The sequence below is a fragment of the Tachysurus vachellii genome, chromosome 7 (genome assembly GCF_030014155.1).
Source record: "Tachysurus vachellii isolate PV-2020 chromosome 7, HZAU_Pvac_v1, whole genome shotgun sequence".
NCBI classification, from domain to species: domain Eukaryota; kingdom Metazoa; phylum Chordata; class Actinopteri; order Siluriformes; family Bagridae; genus Tachysurus; species Tachysurus vachellii.
This window is the reverse complement of record NC_083466.1, coordinates 1,797,800-1,807,500: the sequence shown is the minus strand read 5'-3', so window position 1 is coordinate 1,807,500 and position 9,701 is coordinate 1,797,800. Positions and strand designations below refer to the sequence as shown.

The window sequence follows — 9,701 nt, the reverse complement described above, 5'->3', positions numbered from 1 at the left end:
TTTTCTTGTTCCAGAGAAGCTGGTGAGTGTCCACAGCATTAAAGGCAACCGAACGGATTAAAGGTACCATTTAATCGAGGTTTAATCAGTAAACCTCACGTGGCGTAGGAGGCCGTATCTGTACCTCAAGCTGTTTTCAGTCAATAAGAGCACTTTTTTTTTCTTCTCTTTTCATTATTTTCATAACGTCTGGGATTAAATTAACTCTCGTTGTGGAATCTTTGCACATGTGCAAATGAAAGTTGTTTTTTTTTTTTTCCCCTCTTTCTCTCATTCCTCTCGTCTGCACGTCGGTCTAATGCACCGGATCATGCAAAAATATCCTGCACTATACAAAAATATCAGCCACTAAAAATCTCTGTATTATGAAACAGAGGCTTTTTGTTAAACAAGGTTTTTCTATTTATTAGTAAAGATGAAAAAGAAATGCTGAGTGCTGTTTTTTTTTTTTCTTTCTTTTTTTCTTTCTTTTCTTGTTCTCGAAGCTTTCAACTCCACATAAATGATTATATCAAGCAAGTAATGTAATTTTCTGTTGAATTGAAAGTTGTAGCCTTTAGTCCATTCTGGGTTTATTCAGATCTTACTGGACCTTAGTGGATCTTACTGGATACACTGTGCTGAGGAAACCTGAAATGATTGAGAATATCTCATGCTATATAGCGATACTCTGAAATTTTGACCAATAAAAATGTAAGAATGCTGAAAATGATTTCCTCCTTTTTTTTTTTTTTTTTTTTTTTTTTTTTTTTAATTTAATATCAATATCCATTTATTACCGTGGACTTTCTTTTTTCTTTCTTTATTAAGAATTTTTATAATTAATTATTTTCATGATTTTTCAAAAAATTATTTATTTATTTATTTTATTATTTATCATCAATATCCATTTATTACCTTGGATTTTCTTTTTCTTTTTTATTTCTTTTTTTTTTAAGAATTTTTATAATGAATTATTTTCATGATTTTTTTTTTATTTAAATTTTTTTTTTAATCTCAATTAAATTTAATATCAATATCCGTTTATTACCTTGGATTTTCTTTCTTTTTTCTTTTTCTTTTATTTCTTTATTAAGAATTGTTCTATAATTAATTATTTTAATTTTTTTTTAACAGAATGAATAATTTTACCCGATTTATTTTATTTATTTTTATTTTTTCACTCGTTCATTTATTCATTTATTTATTCGAAGTCATAAAACCTACAATAAGATTTAACCTAAAGAAATGTGAAACGTTTTGATCAACTCCCTAAAGGTCGAGTTTAATGCAAACTCAACGTTGACTTGGATTTACACAACAGGCTCCAAATCTCATCAAGTTATATTACTAGTGTAGCTCGATATTGTTCGTCATCCTGACACTGACATCCCAAAGCTCCTTGAGCTGGTTACAGGTCTGATGATGGACTCTAAGAGGGTGCCATTACTTTCTTCACTGACTGTAGCAAAGATCATCAACCTCAATTCTCCAGCATTATACTTGAAACTGGTTCTGGTTAAATGTTTCCCCAAAGGGAAAATACTTAAAACCAAGAGTCTCCATTGCTAAGGGTCCTTTTAATGGATTCTCCAAAGGTAAAGTTCTTAAAACTGATTGAAAGTTCTTGACACTGTGGTTCCTCAATGGAAAAAAGTTCTTTAAAGTTCTTTAAATCTTAGTCTCCAGTGGTGAAGTTCCAAATAATTTAATACGCTGATGAGGTTGATCTAGGATGATGTCCAGCTTTAGTGAATCTCATTTTGGAGACTGGAGACAAAGAGCGAAATAATCTGAATGAGGATAAGGAGAACTTTCTGAACAAGGAGAACATTGTGAACATTTACATGTATTGCCTCTCTGTTTAAGTCTATATGGATCTATGTACTGCAATGTTGTTGACCATTTATGTGCCAAACACAGAAGATAACTGAAGAGACTGGCTTTAAGGACCATGGGCAGGTTTTAGAACCAACCAGCGAGGTTAAGCAGAGGTTAATGTATGCTAGATAAATCCATGATGTTCACCAAGACGTTTCTTCTTCTTCCGTCAGGGGAAAAACAAAAAAGCATCGGATTCAACAGGTTAGAAGGCATTTTTTTCTGCTTGAGGATTAATGAAAAGCTTCAACCGTTCGCCTCACATACTCAATTCCTGCTAATTATTATTACAAAAGCGTGCCAGCCTCACGGGGAAGATAACCGCTAATTGCGACAGTTAGGTGATTGCCTGAGCCGTGGCCTGTAATTTCAGTCTTGCGCACCGCGTCGTGCAGCATGAGACACTTTAAAACTGAGCTGAAAGAGAATTTCTCTTTATTCTGTCGTTCTGCAGCATTGCGCTGGATTCTCAATGTGATCATTTGTTTCAACACGTACGAATCGTACATACGAAGTGCAGAATAACGGTATGTGCAGGATCGAGTGCTGTTTTAGAAGCTGCTGAATAATGAGTGAGGGAGCCATTTTGTCGATTTGTCTACCGGGTGTGTATTTCAATGCTCTTCATTCGTACAGTTCATCGGTTTTATTTTTAATTGTCTCTTGCTTAGATGTTACATCATATTCCATTTGAGAGCAAAGGAAAAAAAAAATCGCATTTTCTTTCACCAGTCCTGCTTTTCTGACTTACAAACTGAACTTAAAGCAGAATGCTTGCGTTTAAACCCAATTTATAAACTGGACTCTTCTGGCGACCTCCGACTTCCATCGAACTCCGTGTTGGTGATTTTGCATAATGTGAGATACAAGCAGAAAATGACCTTAAAGGTGGGGTCTCCGTTGTTTGAGAAATGCTTCAGAAAACTGCGTCGGGCTGCCAAACCAAACAAAAACAAAACTAACATGTAGCCAATGAGCAGAAAGGGGCGTGTCTTGTCAATATGGGCGGAGAGAGTGTTCAGTGCACATGTGTGACATTGACATGGAGGATAAAAACAAAGAAAGAAAGCGAAGAAAGGCTTACAATGAGGTAAGAAGTAGGACTAACAGAATACGGCTTTCTATCAATTAAAGTTCATTCATTCACTCATTCATTTTCTACCACTTATCCGAACTACCTCGGGTCACGGGGATCTCAGGCGTCATCGGACATCAAGGCAGGATACACCAACCCATCGGAGTGCCAACCCATCACAGGGCACACACACACACTCATTCACTCACGCAATCACACACTACGGACAATTTTCCAGAGATGCCAATCAACCTACCATGCATGTCTTTGGACCGGGGGAGGAAACCGGAGTACCCGGAGGAACCCCCGAGGCACGGGGAGAACATGCAAACTCCACACACACAAGGCGGAGGCGGGAATCGAACCCCCAACCCTGGAGGTGTGAAGCAAAACGTGCTAACCACTAAGCCACCGTGCCCCCTCAATTAAAGTTCAGAATATTAAATCAATCAATAAACTTACACGCTCCAAGTCTTCTGTTTCCATGTTATCGGCAGCAACGTTACGACCTCAGGCTCTAACATTAGCTTTGCCTCGGGTTCTAGGTGTTGACCTCCGCATGAAATGGAGCTAAACCTTTAATGGTACAACACACAGTACTACAAATATCCCCTCGGTCAGCTGCCCCAGCAGGTTCTGCCATAATAGTTGTCTGGGTTATACTTGGGTTATACTTGTCTGGTGTATGTGTGGGGCGGAGCTATCAAAACTGGGGTGGGACCCATTTGGGTTAGGGGTGTGTTTGTTTTGGTGATTTCAAATGTCAACACTGGTTTTCAAACAAAGGAGACCCCACCTTTAAGCAGCTGGTTAAGGTGTGTAATTTTCCCGTCTTAAATACCGGAGTATCTTTTAGGACTTAAGCCACTGGACTTTCTAATACAACCAATTAACTGAATAATACGAGTATAATTTATGTGAAAGTCTACGAGCACAGTGCATCTTATTCTAAACATTTATGTGAGGTTGACCGCTTCATCCCGTGTTAATAATCGCCCCGCTGTTGTGTTTAGCCATGTGTATGTTGGGCACAAATTCTATCTTCATTATGTCAGCAGGCGTCCATACCCAGTCTCTCAGCCAGAGATTTTCATGTAAAAAAAAAAATGGCTCAGCGCAGCAGCAGGACAATAAAAGCCTCCAGCGTTAGCAGCTGAGTACTTCGAAATCCCTATACACCAAACATGTCCTCGCTGTCCTCCTGCACCAGGTGTATTTCTTTCTTTACGCCTTTAAAAATTCAGTTCAGTGGAGAAACAAACAGAGCCCCATTTATTGTATATTCAAAGCCTCTCGTGTACACAATCTCAAGCTTGACTGGATGCACACAACAGGGTCCAATCTCATAGAATAAATCGGTTATATGACTCGTGTATCCCAGATTATGTTTGTCATCCTGACTGTGACATCCTGCAGCTACTCGAGCTGGTTACGAGCTCCTACAGGTCTGGGGATGGACTCTTAAGAGGGAGATTTTCAACCTCATCCTCCAGCAATAGACTTGGTAAAGTTTAAAGTGTTTCTCCCAAAGTAAAGTTCTTGAATCTGTGAGTCACCAGTGGTGAAGTTCTTTAAACTGTCATTCCTCAGTGGGAAGGTTCTTAAAATCTTAGTCTCGAGTGGTAAAGTTCTTAACAACCGATTCTCCAGCGGAAAAGTTTTTGAAACCTCGGATTTTCCAGCGATTGAGGTTTTTTTTTCTAAAAACCCTCCAGCGGATTCTCCAACAATGAAGTTCTTGTATTTCTCCATTCGTTCGAATTCTTAAAAAGGTCAAGTTCAAAAATGAACGTGTTTTATTTAATGTTGAAGTTCTTGAAACTCAGGAGAAGGAACGTGTTCCGAACGTGAACGTCTTCATCACAAGTGCTTAGTTTAAAGCGTAGGTGCATTTAAAGAATGCAAGAGTTTGAAGGGGAACAAAAAAAAAACTCAAGAAAGTTAATGCAGAACATAAGAATGAAGAGAATAAGAAGCGACATAGACAGCGATCAATGGCAGCTGAAAATTTTTTTGTTGGAACAACAGTTCACAGATGGAAAGTACCAAGTCTCTAGAATTGGTTCTTGTTTCAGATCAACAAGCTGCATGTACGTATAGAAGTGCCAGGAAATGAAAGAGTGAACGGAGATTGTCAGTGAGAGGTCCAGAGAAAAGATGGAGGCTCTGGTAAAGAAAATGGATGGAAGTCACTGAAGATTTTCAGGCTGAAAATGATGGAAAAGTGTCCAATTTTGAAAGAAGAAACGAAACGAAACGAACGTGGAGAAGAAGAAAGACCGGACAACCACAGAGATGACATTTGTTCTGAAAGCTACAGCAGGAGATTGTCTGAGTTGAGACATAAAAAGGACGATCATGGAAGTGAATAATTCTCTGGAAAGGTGAATAACCGAAAACCACTGTTGAAAACGAGCTTTTATTTTTCAATGGATCAAAACATTAGTCAAATTAAATTGTTATTTATTTTATTTCAATTAGGGATTCATGGGTCATGTTTTTTTTTTTTTTCATTTTGAAGCCATACCGACATGGAAGCTTTGGACCGAGTCCATTCGATTAACACCCGATACCGATGCAATACTTACATCCTAACCTTATTAACATTATTAAGCATTAACATAACATTTTGCTTCAAACTTACAAAAGTAAAAGCCTACATAAATTCTAAACAGTGTATAATTACGAAATATTTATAACAATGATTCAACAATGACCAATATCACAATGTCAAGGTTTATAACGTTCCCTTTTACAGCTTCCCAAATGTTGAATTTCTTTTTAAATACAGCTTTAAAAATTCAGTTCAGTGGAGAAACAATTGAATTTAATAAATCGATCAATAAAACGATCAAATTTGTTGATCAAATTTTTAAAAATAAAGCTACTCTGATGAAAGAAATTCCTCAAAACAGCATCTTTATTGTGGAAATTTAATAAACACGTTTTCTCCAACGTTGACGTTTGATAAATAGCTTTAGCGATGGCTACGTTTTATACAGTAGTTCACATAAAATACACGTTTCACAAACGGCGAAGTTGATTAAATGTTGTTTTATAGTTAAATTCATTGTCACCGACTTTTTCAACAAATGTTACAAAACCTGGGGGAACGGTGGCTTAGTGGTTAGCACGTTCACCTCACACCTCCAGGGTTGGGGGTTCGATTCCCGCCTCCGACTTGTGTGTGTGGAGCTTGCATGTTCTCCCCGTGCCTCGGGGGTTTCCTCCGGGTACTCCGGTTTCCTCCCCCGGTCCAAAGACATGCATGGTAGGTTGATTGGCATCTCTGGAAAATTGTCCGTAGTGTGTGATTGCGTGAGTGAATGAGAGTGTGTGTGTGTGTGTGCTCTGCGATGGGTTGGCACTCCGTCCAGGGTGTATCCTGCCTTGATGCCCGTTGACGCCTGAGATAGGCACAGGCTCCCCGTGACCCGAGGTAGTTCGGATAAGCGGTAGAAAATGAGTGAGTGAGTTGCAAAACCCAGGACAGAATGTTTATTAGTGATGCTAATACCATTCGCTAGAAAATTATGTATCGCAGCCAGAAACTCAGAATTCTTGAATCTTTTTGAGATTTTTGAGATATCGTGAGCTGGAATTGACATCAGTTTAGTCATCTATCCATTAACGATAAATCAGCAGCAGTTGAAATGATGGAACGGTTTTGGTAGCCGTTGTGTGAAAGAGGACGCTCGTCTAGCGGCAGAGAACCGACAGTGATTAACTGTATCTGAAATGATGATAGCTGATGTTCATTAAAGTAACATTAACTGGACATAAATTCAGACATTTAGTAGTTCGAGATGCAACACGGGAGCCGAACAAGTCCTTAATGGATCTCAGCGAAGTCACATAAGTCACCGTAAAGGGGACGAGTCCGAAAATCAATATGACCGTGGCAGCCAGATCTATTAAAATAATGTCCTTATTTTGCAAGTCCTTTCTTAGGAACACTCTGAGAGCGATGTTCTCTTTATGTCGTGTCAGAGGCTTAATCTGGATTGACGCACTTGCGCGTTTACATGACATGCTGCCATCCCGCCAAATAAATCACGCTATTAGCCACTGACACCGTTCAGAGCTGAGTGATGTTAATGTGTCTGGCGGTGATCTACCGCAGCTAGTCAGGCTGAGCTCACGCTAAAGAGAGGCAGGAAATGTTACTGTCACTGAGAATAATGCAAGCTTGTTCGCTTGTGACAGATGGCAATCCGTGCGACTTGCCGCATATCCAGACTTATTTAGCCCGTGGCAGGTAGGGATGATGTGTGTCAAATTTAAAATTCGAAACATTCTAGACATCCTGAAACATTACGTATGGTCTCTTATTAACGCAGCTTTCACCTTTTCTTTTGTTCCAGCTGGAAGCTATAATCAGATTAGACATTCATGGAGCCATGTATAATTGAAGGGAATCTATAAAAAGCTCAGCACATATTAGTGCTTGAAATGATAAAAGGAGATGAAACAATGATTTAATTTGTCTCTGGTAACTTGCGATATATTGGGTGCATTAAAAATAGAAAGCCGACTTTTCTGTGTATTTTTGTTCGTTTTTATTACACTCTATAGACTAGAGTAAGTCTCTGTATTCGTGTTGTGTCTGTAGCACAATTCTGCAGCTCTTGGATTACTTACAGCTGGTCAGTGTTTAATTATATTGTCATACAGTATTTTCAGTGGCGATTTTTATATGCTAGTAGTGCGCAGTAAATAATTTCACTCGTTGTCTAGTTTTTGTCGTGATGAAGAGATCCACAGCTCAGACAGGACACTTCATTCACACCGTAACCAAATCCTGTTCTCTATACAAAGCTGGGTCTTACATTATAGATGAGTGACAAGGCATTCAGACTTTCCCAAAAAGTGTGTTGGAGGTTCTCTGGTCTGATGGAACCAAAACTAGGGGGGGTGTCGTCATTGTACACTTCCAAAAACCTAACCCTAACTTTTAGCTTGTCGTCTGAGGTCAGAACCCTAATTTTGACTGACCTTGAACCCTAAATCCCGAACCCTAATTTTAATTAAAACCCTAATTTTGGGTATTAGGGCTAATAAAGGGATTTTATCCCAGCCTAAAGAGTGTATTAAGCTCACTCGCTCACTCACTCACTCATTTTCTACCGCTTATCCGAACTACCTCGGGTCACGGGGAGCCTGTGTCTCAGAGGTCATCGGGCATCAAGGCAGGATACACCCTGGACGGAGTGCCAACCCATCACAGGGCACACACACACACTCATACACTCACGCACTACGGACAATTTTCCAGAGATGCCAATCAACCTACCATGCATGTCTTTGGGAGAGGAAACCGGAGTACCCGGAGGAAACCCCCGAGGCACGGGGAGAACATGCAAACTCCACACACACAAGGTGGAGGTGGGAAACGAACCCCGACCCTGGTGGTGTGAGGCGAACGTGCTAACCACTAAGCCACCGTGCCCCCGTGTATTAAGTTCCTAATTCTAAATAACGTGGTTTCTGGATCCTTACCTGCTCACAGACTTTTAATGCACCACCTTGTGCTACATTTCATACTAATGTCACTCTGCAGGATTTATTATGTTTTTTGTTTTTTTTTTAATAACCAAAACTCTGATTTCCAGAACTATGTTGGGGTCTCGATTTAGTATCTCCTTGGTCTTTGTGGTACTGCTTTAAAAGGCTCTTGCTCAAAGGTCGACGCCATTCAACTTCTGATGTCGGTGACTTCTGATAGCAACCGAATAGATTTTAGGGGTTTTATAGCAAGAGGGTGAATATTTACGCAGGGCTACGTTGTGTGTGATATATATATATATACAGTTATTGACTAGTCAATCTATTTCTCCGCACAGTAAAAAGGAACCTCCATTGTGCCACAGCTGAGCTGATATTATCTGGCTGATGGACCGTTCTCAATCCAGAAAGGTTGAGACTTTTATTTTTTAAGATTCAGTACAGGGTTTTGATAATGTTTGAGGGGTAAAAAAAAGGCTACAAATCGAAGAGGTTCTACAGCACAGTCCTGATTTCCTGCCCCTTTCTGCTGCACTCATGAAAATTAGATCACCAGCTGAGCGGCTGATTAATTCCCTGCTCTCTTTAAAAGTGGAACATGGCCAATTTTCACAAAACAGGCCCGAGTTTGTCAAGACTGTTACTTAGTTTACGCCTTATGAGCCATACAAATACCGTGGCATTTATAATGACTTTATAATGACTTTTTTCATCAGCATGGATCCATTCAAGGGAGTGAATGTAAAAAATCATGACTAATTGAATGACCACTCTAAAATAAATAAATAAATAAATAAATAAATAAATAAATAATCACGGGTTTTATTCTCATTCTTACAGTCAATAGTAATTTGAGATAAGCAGAATTCAGAATGTCCCTAAACGCCAACCTGCAATTCGGGGAAAGCTCTATTTCTTTTCGATCCGACGAGGACGCTCTGAATACGGTGTTGTGTGACCTGAATACAAATGTAGTTTACAATCCAGTTTATAGGTTATTTGTTTATTCATGTCGTTGACAAAGAAGGAACCAACAACCACATTGCATGAGACTGGAAACATGCAGAAATGTTCCAGAGAAAGAATCCTGCTTTTTTTTTGCTAAATATTAATGACTGTTAAAAACTATATCAGGAGCCTCTGGGAAATAAAATACATAATAGGGACAAATTCTCAACTCTGATTGGCCCGAGAGGTGTTGATTCCTTCTCTGTAACGTTTAATATTAACAAGCTAGTTAATATAGTGGATAACATAACTG

At 39.2% G+C, this 9,701-nt stretch overlaps 1 protein-coding gene across 1 annotated transcript in view; it reads left to right on the top strand.

Annotated features, from left to right (window-relative positions):
* pigk (phosphatidylinositol glycan anchor biosynthesis, class K) overlaps positions 1-709 on the top strand; it is a 16,379-nt gene extending 15,670 nt beyond the window's left edge. The window contains exon 11 of the mRNA XM_060873825.1: positions 1-709. This exon is cut by the window's left edge and continues 911 nt beyond it. The gene's annotated coding sequence lies outside the window, so the exon portion shown is untranslated.
* Positions 710-9,701: the final 8,992 nt, after the last annotated feature.